The 19,214-nt window shown below is 33.9% G+C and overlaps 1 protein-coding gene across 1 annotated transcript in view; it reads right to left on the reverse strand.

Annotated features, from left to right (window-relative positions):
• The window catches only part of LOC120430411 (uncharacterized), a 216,976-nt gene that overhangs the window by 18,861 nt on the left and 178,901 nt on the right, over positions 1-19,214 (reverse strand). The window lies entirely within an intron of this gene.

The raw sequence follows: 19,214 nt of genomic DNA on the forward strand, positions 1-19,214 counted from the left end.
GGGATTCAAACCCAGCACCTACAGTAAGGACTGGCGCCTTAGCCCACTAAGCCACCAGACCGATGTTAAGCTGTAAGGATAAACGCATATATATGCTTGACATTTCGGTCAAGTAGGTTTCCCATACTGATGGGCTACTTATTTCAGGGTGTAATATTACATAGAATTTCATAAAATAATGCAATATTTATTTTACACCCACGCCTTTTACATGCAGCTGGATTACTACTTTTTTAGCTGTGTGGTGCAAAACAAACAAAAAATTTTGAGTCACTAACTGCCTTGTCACATCTCCATCACGTTCCCATTTGTCAGGTCAAGCCTCGGTCAAAAATCGCTCCACTGACCCCATTTCCACCGTGGAAAATCGCCATGTTAATGTTGTTGTTTTTGTGCTCACCTCCGTATGCGTGAATGTGTGTGTGGGTGGGTGGTCCAGAAGGGCGGATTATGTGGGATTACTGGGGGCACGAATTGAGTGATTACTGCGGAAGGATCTTCCGGACGAGTGAGCTGAATCGTCTTCTTCTACTTCTCGGTAGTGGTCGTTGTCCTCGTCGTCGATTTCGGTTGCGTCAGTTTGGTTCAACCTCCACGAGGGGAGGATTTGGTGCAGGCTTAAGAATAATTGTGCTCATTCGAGAAAGAAATTGCAGGTTTATCGATCATCGGCACGATGTGATGACCGGTGATGAGCGGGAGGAAGAATAGACTTTGCTGGTTTTGGATTGACGGAAGAGGCCTGGTCAAGATTTTTGAAATTCTTAAACTAAATTTTATTTTTGAATTAACTGTTCAATTTTCAATTGATCGGTTTCTTTATTGCATTGAAACTTTTAGCAATCCCGAACCATTTTCAAACGATTGAACTTCCTCCAATAAACACTTCCCAGTTCACGCGAACCTACCGCTGGAAGCATTCGAAGGGCAAGTAAACAGTTCTCTCCTGTAACTTTCTGTTCGTTCGGACGACTCTATCCCATTGTTTCGCCAAAATTGTGAGCGGATATTTGTTTTCGATTTATTTGCTTGTGTTATTTTATTTCGTTGAAATGGGTGAGCTTGGAAGAGGCCAAAAGTTTGCTTGTTTTCTTTATGTTTCGTCAAACAAAAACTTTTTTCTTTTTGCTCGAGGCAATCTGCGATAGTGATCTTCGACTTTTTAAATTACTGCCCAGAGCTGATGAAACTGACCAAACACCTCCGGAGCTGGTCTGATAGGAAAGGAAGAAACTTTCAGATACCATAAAGTATGAGAACAAAGTTATCAGGAAATGAAGTCTGTGTATTATATTGTTCGACAAACTTAACGAAGATTTCTTGCTATAAGAATTGAAATCAAAACCGAAGCCGTACAAATTCCACCAACTTTTCATTTCCACCCATCCCGGAAGCTCTCAGTTGCAAGCCCGACTTCCGCTGAAATTCCTCATCTGGCTTAAACACGGAATGACTTGAAAAAATGATGATGGTCGGATCGTGCCTTTTCCGGGATTTTTCTCATATCCTGTCTTTGAGGAGGGCCTTTTTTTCCTCTCCTCCGGGAGTAAAAAAAAGCACGAAGAAATACACCACATTTGCTGCGGCTAAATGATTGAATCTGGCCCTGGTGCGCGTTTTGTTTGTTTAGGATCGCCGTTATTGCTCCTTGGGCTTTTTTTTCGCTTTTCTCTGCTATCTCGTTTTCCCAGGAATGCTTTTTCTTGGAATGTTTGTTATTCTGGGGGACAGGTGGGGTGATATGGAACACTCTTGAATGTTTGCAACTGCTTATTATTCTGTTTTAATTTTTTTTCTAAAGATCCTTGCAAAAGGAAATAAATAAAAGGTCATGTTTAGCTTAATAAACAAATTTTATTCTCAGTTTAATGAAAAATATATTATTATTATTAATAATAAGTTTTCAGCAATAACCTTTCCCGATAAAAAAACACATGATATTTAATTGATCAACTCAGTTAAACAAATTAAAACTGGCTGTTTTTTATATTTTATTTAAAAAACAGGGAATATTGTCATATACTTTTTTTTCGTTCAAAAAGACGGGAAAATTGGTAGATTTACCAAACAGCTAGTTTCCAACCAATGGATATTTTGATTTTACTTTTCATTCAATTAGCAATTTCAGCCCGAAATAAAATTTTTAAAAAATATTCTTTAAGTTCTGATAGATTGTTTCTTCATTTACAAAATTAAATTTTCCGAAATCCTTATGTTTCATATTCAAGCATACAGAGAAGTTGTTTTTTTAAGAAAATAAAAATAAAAAAATGCCGAAAATTTCTTTTTACTTTAGTTTTAAATGTAAAATCAAATCTGCAATCTAGAAGTACTCAACAGGTTTTTTGATAATGTTTCAAGATATAAGCTGTTAAAGTTAAATTGAAATTGAAAAATTCCCGTGTTTTTTATTTAAAGAAAATATCCATGATTGTCCAATATTATTTTCGAAAAGTTTAGATAACTTCCAATGAAAGACGTTGAAAATTGGACTTATTGCTTTTGAATTAATGCGAAGAAAAAGAAATGGAATAATTCAGTGGTCCTCAACCAGAACCTCGTAGACAATTTTGAATATTTGCCGTAGCATCGCGGGCCGCATCTGCAACACATATTTATATGTATATAATTCGTAAAACTTGTAAAATTTAAACAGTTTGAGTGCTGATTTTTTTTACAAACTCGAATTTTGCACAACTTTTTTATTTGATTTTTAAAAGTATCACTCTTTTCAAATAAAATCACTCATTTCAATACTTGAATTCTTTTTAAGTTTACAAGTTTTTGGATTTTTGGAAAGTAATTTTTGGCTTTACCAAAATGTTTGCATTCAACTCTCTTTTGAGCTTGAAACATTTTGCACCTTTTTTTTCAATGTAAAAAGATTTTTTTTTCAATGTAGATAAGATTAGATTTTTCGAATGTAATCTGTTTTTTAGTTTTATAAAAATATGTGGATTGAACTTTCTTTTAATCTTTAAAAACATTTGGTTCTCTTATCAATATTGTTTTATAATTTAAATGAGTTTAGATAAGAATATTGTAACAAAATAATCTTAAAAGCAAAACAAAAATCAATGTTGTGTTTTTCAATTATTTTTATGAAATAACATCCAAACTAAAGCTTTGCCCAACTTTTTAATTTGATTTTTGAAAGTAACTAATTGTTTTCTAATTTTTAAAATTTTAACAGAATATGCTTCCGCATCAACCAATCCTAATAAAATCATTTAGTTTATTACTTCAATTTATTTAGGATTACTTTTCACGATTTTTTTCGAATTTTGGAAAGTAATCTGTTTTTTTGGTTTTATAAACATGTTTGGATGGAACTCTCCTTCAAGCTTTAGAATCATTTTGCTTCTCTTTTCAATGAATTTTTAATAATTTGAATGAGTTTATAAATATGAATATTTTTACAAAATAATCTGGTAAGCAAGACAAAAATAAAACAAAAATCTGTGTTCTATTGATGAAAAAGATTTTATGTATTTTTTCTTAAAAATTTTTTCTAGCTGTAAGATTTTTTCGAATCAATGATTTCTTTTAATTTTAATATAAACACAAACTTTGCACAACCTTTTCATTTGATTTTTGAAAGTAACGTAATGTTTTCCAATTTTAAAAATTCAACAAATTATTCTTCTGCATCCATCTTTTCTAATAAAACCATTTCATTCTTTTATGTTTACTTTTTACATTTTTTTTATTTTGGAAAGTAATCTGTTTTTTTTTTCATTATAAAAATGTTTAAAAATGTATTTTGTTTTTAAATTTAAGAAAACATTTTAAATTATTGTCATTTTATTAAATTACTAAATCAAGGATTCAAAAACACGAACTAGAACGAAATTAAAATGAAACATAATTTTATCATTAAATATACAACATTTTTTATTCAGCTGGAAAAAAGCTTGAAAAAAGTGCTTCAAAATCCATATTTATTAGTTTTTAAGACCAATATTTCAATGAAACTTTTTGTCAATCGACTACAACACAAAATCATCAATTCCAAACAAGAGGTTTTATTCTTTGGACCATTTAGGATCATTCTGCTACATTTCTGACCTATTTTTTTTACCGTGTATTTGAAAATTTGAGTAATTTCAAACCCATTTTCTGATCCTGTTCAAATTTGGTCCGAATCCTCAGTATTTATCTGATTTGTAGAGTTGTTGGGCATTTTTATGATATTTACGGCATTTTAGGCATCGGTGTGTAAAAAATAAAAATTTACAATAAAGCTAGTTGTTTAATATTTTTCGTTCGTTTAACTTTTTAAACTTTTTGAGTTTTATAAGCCCTTTTAAAAAATGAGACAATCTCTTATTTAGATTTTTCAAATCCCTATAAATAATGTAGTAACTAAAATTAAATTGCGATTTCACATTAAAAAAAAATATATAAACTTTCATAATTTCTCTTCATAGATGCAAACATGCTCTTAATATTTCTAGAGAATATTAGGAATCCTGGGTAGGCCGGATTCCATAATAATTTCAAAACTAGCCCGCGGGCCGAACGGAAGGCTTTTGTGGGTCACAATTTGGTAACCACTGGGATAATTGATGTATTTTTAGTGTCATCCAAATATTTTCACATATTCTAATGCCAAAATCTCAGAAACTAATGGTCCATTTGTCAATATTGAAAAATGAATTGTGAAATTTTATGATCCAGTTGAAAAAATATTTTGAGAGTTTTGAAATCAAGACTAACATTTCTAAAGGCAAAAACATTCAATATTACGCTCATTTGAAATGTTAGTTTCGATTCCAAAATAACATTAAACTTCTATTTCTATTTTTTGTGTAGTTAAAGTCACTTTAAAAATCCTGCATTTTTATAAACACTTTTAGAATTTTTCTTAAAAATTATATTTAACTTTGTTTGCTTGTTTTTGTCAATTGTCTTCATTGCTTTTTGGTATCAATTTGTATTTCCCATTTTATATAAATTCCCTAACTTCAATATGCAAAGAACCGTTGTTGACATACAGCCCCATACATGAAACAAGAAAAAAAGCTCCAGCTAGTGACGAATCCAGGTCATTTCAACATCCTTGCTTCGGTTTGCTTTGCTGTTATTTTTAGATCTAATTACACCGCCCGGAGACGTTCACAACTGAGGACGACTTTTTCTGACGCATCGCGTGGGTGTGTTTACATTGAAGCTAAATTTGAAACTTGTTTTCAAAGAATTCCTCAAAATACACTATTTTCAGCTCGTTTGGAGTTTCAGAACATTGAAACTTCACTTCAAGTTGGTGATTGAATTTCATCCAGAGTCTGCCTTGTGCGGTGCGAAAGTCGATATCCATTACGGTGGGCACATCACGAGGCACCTCACTGCCCACGCCCAGAAACCCCTAAATGGGATATTGAATTTGAGACAGCCTCCACCCACGACAAGGTCAAGTGGGATGACATCGCTGCCATCAAAGATCAATCCATTTGGAGTGCAGAGCTGAGGTACTTGACGATGGAAATTGGATTCCCATTTGAAACAGAGAGTGATGGGGGCAGAATCCATCAAACAATTGTTGAAAATTCAAATCCAAAAGTTAAAGAAAGCAAGTTCATTCAACTCTCTGTCCCAAAATTCCAAATTAGAAAACCACAGCAAAACGTCACATAAATTAAGCAGTACCCAAAAATAACCCCACCCAAAACAGGCGAATGACCACTGCTGGTTTGGGTGTCCTCAATTTAGAAGGGCGACAGTAATAAAATCCGTGCCAGCATTGCAGTCAGCAAAAAAATAACCGCTCCTATCAAAATCGATTCCGTTACGAGCTTTCCCGCTGGCTTTGAATGGGAACAGCGAAAGCTCGTTCGCACGACTGATTGAGAATGATTGCGGCTGGCAGCACCACCCCGTCGGTCGACGACATTGCGTTTTGAAATTTATTTGCTCTGGCAGGAGCGAAAAATTCGATATACGGTACAGGGAGAAAGGGAAATTCTTTTGAAAGTCAGGTCGGGATTTAGAATGACAGGGTAGACTAATGCTTATATGTGTTTTAATTTTGAATAATTTTGTTAAAAATTAACGTGCCTAAATTCAACCAATGATAATTTGCTTTCATTTTTTTAAACCTTTTTATTATTATTTTTTCAATGTAACTAATATGTGGGTTGATCATTTTCCCTCGACGAGACTGCATCGCCCTGCACTTTCACCACAGGGTTCACTGAAGTCGAATGTCGTTCCCAATTTTGACCGTGCAATTGAGTTTGACTTGTTGTTTTTTTTTTTCGTAGCTCTAACAAGAAGTGAAAGGGCACGTCCCTTTTATGTTTTGAAAAAAGGTTTTGAATTTTGAGCAAAAGCAGGTAAATTTAAACAAATATTTAATTTTAAATATTTGTTTAACACACTTTTTATTTGTTTGCTTATAATTTATAATTTATAATTTTTTTTTACTAGGTGATCTGAATTTTTCTTTAAATCATAACAAATACTGTTCCGACCTTAAGTAAAACATTATCTAAATTTCAAGAAAATGTATTCAAATTTTTTAGCATTGTACTCATCATTGGCAAGAGGAGCAGTTCTCTTTGTTTTGATCCAGCGTGCAAAATCTGGCTCCAGAAATATTTTTTTTTGATAAAAATATTTATTTTTGAAAATCAGTTAGTTTCCGATTTACAGAATCACAAAAAATCGAATCGGTGAAATTGAGTATACTAAGGCACCTAATTAGCCTATTTTTTTTATAAACGAACGATGTCTCGAAAACTATCTTTAAAAACAATATCAACATTTTAAAGTCAATCATAACTTCTGAGATTATCTGAAAAAAAAAGTTTTTCCTCTTTTTTAGACCAAATTTTTAAATTTAAAAAATATTTTCATAGTAAAGGTCAGAAATTTCACAAAAGTTCATTTTAAAGCATTGAAATCGAACCAACAGTTTTCGAAATTTCTCCGGTTGAAAAATACAGACAAAGTGACATTTAATGAAGTATTAAAAAACGAAAATGTAAGCTAAAACGTGACTTCAACTCAAAATGATGCACTTTAGAAAAAAAATCAGTGAGGTACTTTTCGATTGCTTTAGTCTAAAAATATTTTTTTTAAACACATTTGAAAAATTATGAAAAAAAATCATTCACTATGGCTTAAAAGATGTTTTTAATTAAAAAAAGAAAAAAATATATAAATTGATTATTTTGGGTCCAACCAAATTAGTACAATCCTATTTCCAGATTTTCTATATATTGTCGTAACAACTTTGTAAATCTGGCCAACGAAATTGTAAGGAGACTTGCATGGAAAAAATAATTAAGCTAAATTGCTTCTTTCGACTTAGGGACCATTGTATATTCTACTGACAAAGTTTTAACCAAACAAAACAAAAATCAAAAAATCTAGAAATAATTTGAGAAAATCTAGAGAATTACTCCAGTAAAAAAAATAAGGGTGTTTTAAGATTCGTTTTTGAAAAATGTATTAGTTTTGTTTGAAATCAATCAATCCATTGAAATTGTTTGCAACTTAAGTTCTATTTATTGTAGTGTCCAGATAAAAATATCAATAATTATTAACCGTGTTCGGTAAAACCGATTGAATATGATCGGGATGAACTCGCAACGATCGTGCGAGATCGTTGATGTATAAAAAGGCAATTTTATTTATTAAAAGTTTCAGTCGAATCTAGCCGTCAGCGAGTACGGAGACAAAATAATTCAATATTTAAATTAATCCTAAATCCGAGTCTTAAAACTATTCCCTAATTCCTATTTAAACTTATAAGAAGTTTACGCGAGTGAGTAAGTATATTAAACTTATGTTGTTTTTATCGGTGTGATTATTATTTTTTTGTATTTTAATTTATTTCATTTATCTTGTTAAGTTTCAGACTTCCTACCATAACAGTTTAAGCATTTCTTTACGAAATTTAACGATTTCGACAATTTTTCATTTTTTGTAATTTTTGTAATATTTAAAAACTTGTAACTTTTGAGTGAATTATCTGGTCAATTTGGTGGTTTTAAAATGTTTTCAAAAAACCTGCCGCCGAGCTATAATTTAAAAAAAATAGTAATTTTTGGGAAAAAAAACTAAATTTCATGCAAAAAATGTGTTGACTTATTTTTTAATGTTAAATTGCATTTGCAATCAAAAAGTACTATACAGATTTTTTTTATATAGGGCTCCGTTTTTAAGATATTCGGTTATCCGAAGTTTCGATTATCCGAAGTTCGATTATCTGAAGTTTCGATTATCCGAAGTTCGATTATCCGAAGGTTTGCATGGGACTTCGAACAATCGAATCACGAACAAAAAAAATTTTTTTTTCTTTTTTTTCTTTTTCTTGTTTAAAACATCAAATTCGAGCTCTGCAACCACATTTTAGTCAAATTTGAATAGTTGATTGCTTATTAAATAATAAAATGCGTTTTTTTCATTTTTCGTCACCGCCATCTTGGACTAAAAAGCGTAAATTACTTTAGCGTAGTTAAGGGGTTATATTTAAGCTAGGTAATCAAAAATAAGGCAGCGAAAAAATATTTTGTTTGCAATTCCGTCGTGAAACTATGTACTTTTCCTGTCATTCTTGAGCAACGAAATAGCCTACTTTTCTGTACCAAAAGTAACAGAATCGAATAGCAACACTTTTCAAAATAAATGCTGAAAAGTTCTACTTTTCAGCACTCAAATGGGTGATGAAAAGTTGAACTTTTCAGCACTTGTTTCGAAAAGTAACACTTTTCAATTTTTTTTTGATTTAAACGATTTATTGACATGAAAATTTGACATAAAATTTTACTCAGTGTGTGTTTTTTGGAATTGCAAAAAACGTTGTATGGAACTCGTTGCAAAACTTGATTTTTTCAACACTCTTCGTATTTGTCCAACTCGGTGAACCTCATTGGATAAATGTACGACTCGTGCTGAAAAAATCCTCTTTTTGCCACTTGTTGCATAAACTACTATTTCGTGATTCGATTATCCGAAGTGAAATTTTCCCGATGCCTTCGGATAATCGAGTCTGGACTGTAGCCTCTGAAAGTTTGATTTCGGCGAAATATTTGCAGTTTTTCGGTTTTTAAAAATGGTGACCATGAGTGATCACTTTTAAAAATATTGTTTGAAATGTTCAGAAAGTTGTGGGTTTTTGTCCCCTAAAACTTATTAAAAAAACCAAAAATCCTAAAACACGTAATTTGGGAAACTTAGGTTATGTGGAGAAAATGTTAATTTAGTAACTTCTATTTTTTCTGAATAGTCCTCATCAACTTTGCCGAAGACACCAAATTGATCAGAAAATTCAGCCAACAATTACAGATTTTTGGAATATTTACGTATATACAAAATTGTTTTTCTTTTGTTCATAGGGAAGGTCCGCACAAAGTTTGAGCCAAATATAAAAATACAAATAAAATCCATTTCCGGTTTTGGAGAGAATTGCTCTTTTGTCTTTCTATTTTTTTTTTCTTCATATTATTGCAGTATTTTTTTTCAATGTTTGCTTGTTTTTCACATTTTGAGCTATAAACTGCTGTGATTTGCTATGTTTATTTGGGTGGTCCAAATCTGAGTGTACTCGGTGCTATCCTATAAAATTAAATATTGACCCATCACTAGGCTAAATTCCAAATTTTAGCTTGAAGTTTGTGTGGGAAAAATCGTCAAAATTTCTGGGTAACAGCAGCTGTTTCAGTTTTTTACCTGTGGAAGGCGCAATAACTATCAAATTCTCACCAATTCTAGGAACTTAGATCTTCGTTAAATTTGGAAAAACTTTCCCAAAGACACCATATTTTTAGGAATTTTTGCAAAAAAGTTTTTAGCCTCCAAAAATTACCATTTCCACGTTGACGTCTCCAAGGACTGCCGAGAAAAAACATATTTTTAAATTTTCGTGTGTGCTGGCTTGTTTGCCCGCCTGCCTGGCAATGCACCTGTTATAATGCCGTTTTGTGCCACCATGCAAAAATAGTCATTTTTTTAAACACAGCCAAAGTTGACCCCTGAAAAAATACATTTTCAAAAACATTGGCTACGTCTCATTAAGCAAGTTTTTAAGGTTCTTCTTTCCAATGAGTTTAAAAAACTCATTACTCATTAACATATTTTATAATTTATGGAAAGAGTAACCTTAAAAAGCTTATCACTGCCACAACTTCATTTCGCTAATTTACCTCAAACTTAAAACAAAACAAAACAAAAAAAACTGCTCAAACTTTGAATTGCTGCCGTCGAAATCGCACTCCTCGCAAAGTCACAATCGGCACATCACGCCCTCGCTGCTTTTATTACACGTGAAATCTCGACTAATTTTCAAAATGAAATAAAAACTTTCCCGAAATCGCCAACGTTTCGTGTTGTAGCGTAAAAACCGTCACTATTAGACACGGCGCGCAGAAAATTTCTGCTCCAACTTTGGCTGGCAACACTGGCTGGCGCGGGAAAACAGTGCCGTGGTCGGGTTGAAAGGAGAAAACTTTCAAAAGCTTTCCCACCACACCCAGCAATCTTATCGCGCTCGCAGCGCCTCTCGGTTTCAAAGAAAAGAAGAAGAAAGCTCGCGTTCTTTGAAGGAGCGTTGCGCCACTTTTGTTACCAAAGGGCTAATTAAATTATACCTGGACGAGTTTTTCCTTCCCCCGGGGGAATTCGCTTGAATAGCTTCGTGGGGAAGAAGGCACTTCATCATTTGACTGCGGCTGTGGTGAAGCTTTAAAAGTATTAAGATCTTCAACGTTTGTGGGAGGGAGTTTTTCTGTGTGAACTGTAACATGGAAATGTAATTAAAATGATTTCAGTTTCATCGAATTGCTCAAGCAAAATTTTTCCCAATTTTTCCGGACATAAATTCCCCTTTAAAATGCCACACCAAAGCCATAATCGAAAAGACCCAACCCATTACAGCAAAAAAAAAAAGTAGCTGCACCAATCAACCGATTGAACATTCTTTTTTGTCCCCATTCACCCCACACCCCACTGTCAAAAAAGTCACCCCCAAAAAGCCAACTCCGGGGTGTCAGTGAATGTAGGGCAAGCGGAAATTTTTCATGAATTATTAAGCACCAACCCGGACGAGAGAGACAAGAGCAGATAGAATTGCAGCAGGCCGACAGAGGGAGAAAAAAAAACAAAGTGAGCAATGCAACATGCAGCACCATAAAGGCAAGCGAAAATGTCACCCACAATCCGATTTAAAATCGAACGCGGTCAAACAAAAGCATCGAGGTGGAAAAAAAGACAAAAAAAACTGGAGAGACGGGAAAATGAGAGATGGTTTTTGCACGCTTGGTGCACTGAAAATTAAAAATTATTTTTTGAAAGAATGTAATATCGAGATGGTCTAATAATCAAGGTTGTTACCGATAAAATTATCAAGGTTCGATAACGACAATCTATCGTTATTGTTATTCCGATAATTCTATCGGCGACTAAGGATGATAAATTATATTTCATATATTTCTAAAATTGACTAAATCCATCCAACTATGTTGAATTTAAAAGCTTCCTCTTAGAAAATATTTTTTTGATAATATGGTAAGTTTCAAAGCATAAATATTAATAAACATAACAATATACAGTATTTTTGCAAAAATACTCAAATTTATATAATTCGTAATCTGGGTATCAAACGATTCGAAATTTTAAATGCATTTTCACTGGTTTAAAAGTTTTGTAAGAAATACTAAACTTTTCACAGAATACCGTATTTTCTCGAAAATACACAATTTTAATTATTCGCAATACGGGTATCAAACGATTTGAAATGAAATGCTCATTTTTTAAGTACTAAAATTTTCATAATTTTCAATATGGGTCTCAAACGAAGCAAAATTTTACCTGCATTTTTAATGTTATAGTTTTTTTTGAAAAAAAAAATGCACGCAAAATTACGAATTGTTTGAACCCATATTGCGAAATCATAGAAATTTAAGTATTTTCGAAAAAAATACGGTATTTATATTGTGAAAATTTTAGTATTTCATTCATAAAACTCTAAAACAGTGAAAATGCAGGTAAAATTTCGCTTCGTTTGATACCCATATTGCAAACTATGAAAATTTGAGTACTTTCAAAAATTACGGTATTTTGTGATTTTTTTTTGTATTTATGCTTTGAGACTTACTACATTATCAAAAAATATATTCTAAGCAAATGCACTGATATTGATGTTTTATGCTTGCATGCATTTTAAAACACGTTTTTCTTTTAAATGTTGAAACCATGGCTCGTGATTACAATTTTTCAACTTTTATATATACTGTCTTCTCATTTCACTTAAACTTCATTGTTTAATTGGAAAGTATGTTTCATTACGCAAATGATTGTAAACGTTTTCAATAATATTTACAATGCTTAGTATTGCCGAGCTTCCGTGGCCGTGAGGTTACGGGTTTCGCCTTGTAAGCGGAAGGCGATGGGTTCAATTCCTGTCTGGCTCGGCAAAGTCAGATTCCTTCAAAGAGCAAATCTGCTCACTGGGAATACTGACCGGTAGGGGATGAGTTTCGACTAACGGCGTGCTGGGTTTCCAATCCAGAGGTCGTGAGTTCGATTCTCGTACCGGGATGATGAAGTTTTTAAAATTATTCAATGTTCTTCCTTTGTTTAATTTTTTAAATGTTTTTAAAGTTAAGAGCAAGTCCACGAACAGGGCATACCCCTTTGTATGGGACGTCGTTTTGATCTCACCAATCTGCCTGAAATTTTCAGGGGTTGTTTGTACATATAAAACTAGCATCTGGCCAAAATATGAGCACTCTAGGAAAACGGGAAGTGGGGCAAATCGGGACACAAAGTTTGAAGGTTCAAAAACGTCAAAAATCTTAAAAATGCTATAACTTTGGCAAAATTCAATATAATTTTAAATTTCAAAATGCATCTGAAAGGGCTTAAAAAATGCAACAAAATGCAGGTAGAAGCATCCCAATTGGTTAAATTTAAAGGGAGTTATTGGCATTTTAGTGAAAAAATAGCATAATTTTCAAACTCAAATAAAAAAGTGTTCCATCCAGATATCAACTCGGTTCGACCTGCAGCTTGTAGGGGACATCTGGAACTACCATCTGAGACTGAGAATGCTTTGGGTAAGGCAGTTTAACATATTAAATAGACACTTTTACTTTTGGTGAATTTTTTGGATGTACATTTTTGCTCGGGGGACCCTTAGATCCCATTTTCTGGTGATAATTTTATCATTTTCGTGTTCCTGAGACAATTTCACAATAGAAACATGCACAAAAATGTTTATTTTCATCCATTTTAACCCTTTCAAAAATGAAAGTTAAAAAAATCTTCGATTCACATTTATTGAAAATCAAGTTCGTTTCCAAGGATACTAGATGACACCAGAAAAAAAAAACAGCTTCTTAAGCAAATGCAAATCTTTTTAAAATTATGGTCCCTTAGTCCTGATCAAAATCGAAGAAATAGAAAAATAGAAAAATTGAAATGAAAAGCCATGTTTTAAACATTTATCTCAAAAACGGTTTGGTTACTACAATATTCACAGAAGCTGAACTAATTCACGGTCGACAAAACCGTCAAAAAATTTACATGTATATCTGTGCCTCTGTGCTCTCTTATGCTAACTAGATAGGAAAACCAGCAAGCTCAGTACAAAAGATCATAGAGGCATCGATTTAGATTAATTTGTTTTATTCACATACTTTTTTTTTTAAATAAAAAGATCATGAAACTACCAGTCATGACAAGAAACAGCGAAATAACTCCTATTACTAAGTTTTTTTTTCTTAAAACATGCCTAAATAAGCTCACGCTTTGCTGGCTTGTAATTCAACCAGTGCTTGAATATTTGAAAAAAATCTTTAGAAATTATAAAGGAGGGATGACAAAACACTTCAAATAAAAATGGCTGCAGCCATTATCAAACTAAATGTATAAATCCGTAACTTTGATGATGACCCTTTGATGATGATGTTCTTGAAAATGAGTAAAACATATTCAGTCTGAAAGTCATCATGTCTGTGCAGCAATTCCCCACGAAAACAGCATGGAAAAAAAACAAAAGTGCTCGGATCGGGCACAACATTTTTCTGAGAGTTCCCTGGCCGAAATAATTAGTTTCGCATTTTTTTTGTTTGGCCATTAGAGTGACCTACGCCGGGTTAGGGTAGTCTGAAAAATGGCAATTTTCATCGATTTTTGCAAAAACCACTTTTTTTCGAAAAATCACAACTCCTCGCCATTTTAACCGATTTTGAATGTCTTATACGCAAATAAATGGCGATAAGTTGGCCTTTCAAAGAAAAATAATAAGAAGTTTCAAAAATCTATCCAAACATATGAAAAGGGCGTATGAAACTTTGAAATGCCGTTTTGACGGTGTCTGGACCAAAGAGCCTATGTTTGAAAATATTTTTGTCGGATTCCCCTGACATTTTTTCATAACATACTTAAAAAACCAACTTAATCCACCTATGTGGTTGATGCCTTCCTCACTTTTTACCAAAAATGGGTATATGATTGGTTTCATCATTTTTTTAGATCCAGAAAAAAAGAACACAATGTATAACTTATATGGTCATTAGGGTGCGCCACAAAAGCAAAAAGTTGAGCTAGATTAGATAGGCGGGCAGAATATCATAGTTTCATAGCTCTCCTGAAAATTTCAGCCAATTCGGTTAAGAATTCGAGGTGCCCACTCGATTTCAATTTTGTATTGGATTTTGGATCCGTTAGTATGGGGAAAACGACACTTTTTACACTTTATTGTCCTAAAATTCCAAAATTGAACCAAATAAAATTCTGTGCGAGCTGTTTATAGATTTTTTTATGGGGAACAACTTTGTAGAACATCGCGAAACGATCTGAGCAGAACTGGCTTAGTTATAAGTGGTTTAAGTCAAGTGGTTTTTCCAGGGTTAACCTCAGGATTAAAGTATAGCCTTTTTATCAAAACGGTCACTATGATCAAAGAAACAAAACTGTCTGACAGGTGAAAAACTTGTTTTCATTTGTTGGAAACACAAACTAAATTCGTGTCATAATTGAGGTAAGTGTCGATAATTTCCGGAGGATTTTCAACGTTTTGACCATCAGTTCCTTCCTTCCTTTCTTTCTAGCCACGGTTATCACAGCAGGAACTTATAGAAATGGAACAGAGTGCCAATTTAGGAGCGGGTTGGCAGTATGGCGGGAGAGGAGATTCGTTCGAAACCAACCTGGGCGAAGGTTAGCCAAGACAACCGGTTCGCGAATACCGATGAGGGCAACGATGGGTCGCATGATGGATCCAGACATAGTTTACATACATTTAAGTGAGATCCGGCTTCAAAAAAGTACATAAATATCACTTAAGTGGTCATAACTCGAGACAGGGTTGCCAGATCTTCAATGTTTTGTACTCATTGGAAAGGCCTTTCAATTATCTAATCAACGATGGGTCGTATGATGGATCCGGACATCATTTACATGCATATAATTGAGATCCGGGTATTTGTGAAAACACATTTTTATACATAACTTTTGAACTACTTATCGAAACTTCAAACAATTCAATAGCGATGTATGGGACCCTAAACCAAGTCGAATGCATTTGGTTCGATCAAAATCGGTTCAGCCTGTGCTGAGAAAACTCAGTGAGAATTTTGGTCACATACATACATACACACACACATACACACACACACATACACACACAGACATTTGTTCAGTTTTCGATTCTGAGTAGATATGTATACATGAATGTGGGTCTAGGAGCTTTTAATAGAAAGTTCATTTTTAGAGCAGGATTATAGCCTTACCTCAGTGAGGAAGGCAAAAAGGGAGGAAATCATATACAGGATTGTGAGATAGGATTTTTTTGTAAATAAAATTCGACGCGCCGCGCGCAAAAACTGGAGAATTACAAAATTGGCAAAAAAAATCTACTTTTTGCACTAAAACTGCGATAACTTTAAAAATTCAGCGATGACTTATAGATGTTTGGGTTCAAAATTTTCGTAATTAAAAGACGCAACTTTTGGTATCCAAACATGTATAGGTCATCGCTGATTTGTTGCCGATTTCGTCATTTTCCGGTCATATCTCGGAATCATGTTAATGAACTCCCCCCATTTTTTGTATGTTACGTAAATCCGATAAAATATTTCCAGACATAGGCTCTTTGGTCCAGACACCGTCAAAACGGCATTTTAATGTTTCATACGCCCTTTTCATAGATTTTAGATTTTCAAAACATCTTATTATTTGTCTTTAAAGGCCAACTTATCACCTTTCATTTGCGTATGAGACAATTGAAATCGATAGAAATGGCGAGGAGTTACGGGTCTAATTATGTCGGCCAGGGAACCCTCAGAAAAAATTTTGAGCCCGATCCGAGCACTTATGTTTTTTTCCATGCTGTTTTCGTGGGGAATTGCTGTATGTTACAATAAAAATCATATATTATAATTAATCATTATTAATTAACTATGAAACAGCTGTGAAAATTTCCGATTCTTTCGAAAACAATATTGCCAAAATTTGTAAATCAAGATTAACACATCCAAATGTTGTAATATTGAATGTTTGGCCCTTTTAAAATGTTATGTTTTCGAAGAGATCTGAAAATTTCACATATGTTAAATTTTTTAACATTGTTAATCGGACCATAAGTTGCTGATATCGACATTAGAAATTGGTGGGTTTTTTGGGTGAGACTTTGAAAACATCAATTTTCCTGTTTTTAAATCATTGCATTAAAAAATCTCAGCAAGTAAGGGTCGTATCAACAAAGTTCAACAAAACAAAAAATAGAGAATTTTTTCGACGTTTTAAAATTATTTTTTAGAAAGTTTGTAAATATGTGCACTAATTTAAAAAATTAAAAACTGCGACTTAAAAAAAAGTAACATAAAAATGGCTTCAACTTGAAACTGGTGCACTTTATTAGGATTGCACCTAAGTACTTTTTGATTGCATATTTAACTTTACATCAAAAAATGAAATTGAAAAATTTTTGCTACCATTATTTCGTTTTTTTGAAAAAAAAATCAGTATAGATTAAAAATTCATAAATAGGTCATAGATTTTTGGCACAACCTGGAAATTTCTGAAAAGTTGGCATGAGATGTCCCCTAAACATATCAAAACATAAAAAAGTGTTTATTTTGCAAATCAAGTATTAGATCAAAAAATGAACTCCTCCTGAAAAAATAAAATAAATTGAAAATCAACAATTTTTTTACAGTGTATCCTTTTTTCAATGCTGTCCTTATCCATAGCTACCACTTTGCCGAAGACACCAAATCGAATTTTCATAAATCTTTTTTGTATGGACAACTGCCAAATTTGTATTGAAAATTATATGGACAGACTTATTTCCCCTAAGTTTCACGTAATTTTCCAAATGATTGAAACTAACCATTTAAAAGTGCATTGAATGAAGGAAAAAAAACATATTTCCAAACATTTTCCGTGCATTCTAAGGCTCTCAACCACACCATGCTCATCGTACTACACTGCAGAGACAATATCATTTGTGCCAGGATGCCTTTTCCCGGGCATCTTCCCAATAGAAAGCTGGCAAACAGTGGAAAGGCACACAACCCGTAGCACAAGATAAGAAGAAATAAAAAAGCTTCCTTTGAACACTGGCGGAGAAAGTTCTCCGGGACCCGGTTCGGAATCGGGATCGGGCGAACGAACGAAACAAAAATTGGAAAAATAAATATTTTATTACAGTCTGCTTTATTTATCTGATTTCGCTCAACGACGCTATCTCGCGCTCGTTCCCAGTTTCAGTTGTTTGTGCTACTAATTCGTTTTAAAGCTGCTGCTGCTGAAAACTTTAAGCAGTTTAGTAGGAACTCCCGACGAAATTGAAAAAAAAAGTGGGGTTGAATTTGTTTGTTCCTATCACCAAATGAGAATCTCATTTTCATAATTAGCAAATCGAGCGTCGACGCGTCCAAATAAACTCGTACCTGCAATTATCTCTAATTAAGATTAATGTGACGTTCGAACGCGACGACATTAATTGGTCGGGCACGACACACAAATCTGGATGGGGCACGGTGGTGGATTGGATTCTAGAAGAAAACCCTACAACTTTGCAGGGAGCTTTTGTGGGTTCGATGCGATGGTCAACCAGGCGAGTCGTCGAGCAGGTCGACGGGTATTAATTGACTCAATTTAGAACGCAAACCACTTTCACCTGGAAGCGACCATGGGGTGATGACACGAAATTTGAAGAACTTATTAGGGGGTTACCACCGTAAGGAAAAAACTTGAGAAATTTGAAAAACCTTGTCCAAATCCTAATAACTTTTTTAACATCACAATTTCTGAATTCAAAGAAACCTTGATGTAACCTCTAAAGCTCGTTCGCATCAGGTACAGGTTAAACTTGGTTGTGACCTTGGCCGGACCATAATGAGAACCATAAATATTGCTTTCAGGGAAAGTTACAGTCACGCAAGGGAGAGTAACTTTTGAGGACCTCCACATGCTAATGAGTTGTTTTACCTAACGATGGCCGTTCTGGTTTGACAGTTTTAATTAAAATATTTTCTTGAGACACTTTTTCCCACGTTCACGTCTTCACAAGGATCACCATCATCCGGGACATTATGTCGCCCCCCATTTGGGTAAAGCCATTAATCGATTTTCGGAACTCTCGGTCGACCACGGTAAGCCCCCCGAAAATGTGATCCCACCCCGAAACCGTTTTTTTTTAAACCCACGAAAGCCAACATCATCAGTCGAAGCTAAATCAAACAGAAAAACCAAATCATTCATGTTGATAAAAGGATTCCGGCTTTGAAAAGTTCGCTTTATACGGCCATACTCACCGAGAGAGAGAGAGAGAGAGAGAGAAGCTCATCCGTGTGTACCCGGAAACGGCCATATCAAATACACACTCACACAGTTGAACCCATTTGCGGGTGGTGGGAAAAAAGGGGGAGGCTTTACCGACCGTAGAAATTGCCACTTTCAATGGCTGAAGTGTATCGGCAAATATATACCTACATACACATTACACACACACACACACACTGAGCCCGAATATCCAAAACAGCCGTTTCGGCATTTGGAGAAGCCGGTGATGGTGAGGAAAGCCATGGCGATTTGCATGAAAATTTATGCATTAGAGCAATTCTCTACCAAAACCGGAAATGGATTTTATTTGTATTTTTTGATTTGGCTCAAACTTTGTGGGGGCCTTCCCTATACCCAAATATGCTATTTTATGTCATTGGTTCACCCATACAAGTCTCCATACAATTTTGGCAGCT

The sequence above is a fragment of the Culex pipiens genome, unplaced genomic scaffold (assembly GCF_016801865.2).
Source record: "Culex pipiens pallens isolate TS unplaced genomic scaffold, TS_CPP_V2 Cpp_Un0007, whole genome shotgun sequence".
NCBI lineage: Eukaryota > Metazoa > Arthropoda > Insecta > Diptera > Culicidae > Culex > Culex pipiens.